Genomic DNA, 1,582 nt, shown 5'->3' on the forward strand with positions numbered 1-1,582 from the left:
GATTCTACTAGAGTGTGTCATTGTGGTTAGTGGTGCTAGCTGGCCACTAGCTAGGTCTTCTAGTCTTAGGAGAGGTGAGGCTGAGGTTCATGTAGATTGTCAATCCTGTGGACAAATTTCTTCTTCGAGTCTTCGGGTTTCTCAGGGAAGTTATGTTAAATGGATTCATTTTAGGTGAGCTTTATCCAAACCAAACTCACTGCCATCAAGGCAATGCTGACTCATAGTGATCCCCTGTGGGTTTCTGAGACTGTAACTCTTTATGGGAGTAGAAAGCCCAGCCTTTCTTCCACGGAGCTTTTGGTGGTTTCAAACTGCTGACCATGAGGATTGCAGCCCAACACATAACCACTAAACCACCAGGGGTCCTTTCGTGAGCTTTATACAGGATTGAATATCCCTGAATAATGGGGCATTCCTGCATTTAAAGCCCATTTTTACCCAGCTCTTAATGCCTTTCTCTGTACATACAAAATGGGTGTATTACCAGTTTGTGGTACTGTATTACCAGTTTGTGGTACTGCAATAGCTTTTATGTTGCTGTGATACATAGCTGGGTGATATGTCACTGGTGTTTCAAATACCAGCAGGGTTACCCAAAGTGGACGAGTCCCAGCAAAGCTTCCAGACTAAGAACAAGCTATGAAGAAGGAATAGGCTGTCCACTTCTGAGTGAAGAACTACCAAAAATCTTCTGAAGAGCAGCAGAACACTGTCAGAGATCGTGCCAGAAGATGAACCCAGAAGGCACTCAAAATATTACTGAGAAAGAGCTTCCTTCTCAAAATAGAGTCAGGCAGAATGACAAGAATGGAAGAAAGCCACGAGACCTTCATTTGGTGATGGGGCACCACTCAAAATGAGAAGAAAGAGCTGTAAACATCTGCTAATAAATCAAACTTGTAATGCACAAAGTATAAATCCAGGATATTGATACACTTGTCCAACTGACTGGAAGAGATTCATCTTTTGACCCATTCTAGATGAAGCTGACCCAAGAGAATGCTCAAATTATATCATCGATATTACATGCAAGTAACATTTTGCTGAAGACCACCCAACAACAGTTGCAGCAGTACATTGACAGGGAGCTGCCAGAGGTTCAGGCTGGATTCAGAAGAGGACGTGGAGCAAGGGAGATCATTGCTGCTGTCAGATAGATGTTGGCTCAAAGCGGAGACTACCAGAAGGATTGTTTACTTGTGCTTTATTGATTATGCCAAGGAGTTCGACTGTGGGGATCGTAACAAACTATGGATATCCTTAAGATGAATGGGAATTCCAGAACACTTTCTTGTGCTCATGCAGAACTTGTACAAGGATCAAGAGGCAGTTATGCAACCAACAATTCAGGTAAGGTGTGCGACAGGATTGTACCCTCTCACCATACTTATTCAATCTGTATGCTGAGCAAATAGGCAGAGAAGCTGGACTATATGAAAAAGAATGTGGCATCAGGGTTGGAGGAAGGCTTATTGATAACCAGCCATCTACAGATGACACAACCTTACTTGCTGAAAATGAGAAGGGTTTTCTAGCACTTGATGACAAAGATCAAGCATGGATTACAACTCAGTGTAAA

The sequence above is a fragment of the Echinops telfairi genome, unplaced genomic scaffold, assembly GCF_000313985.2.
Source record: "Echinops telfairi isolate 266 unplaced genomic scaffold, ASM31398v2 ScPeMD7_19;HRSCAF=73, whole genome shotgun sequence".
NCBI lineage: Eukaryota > Metazoa > Chordata > Mammalia > Afrosoricida > Tenrecidae > Echinops > Echinops telfairi.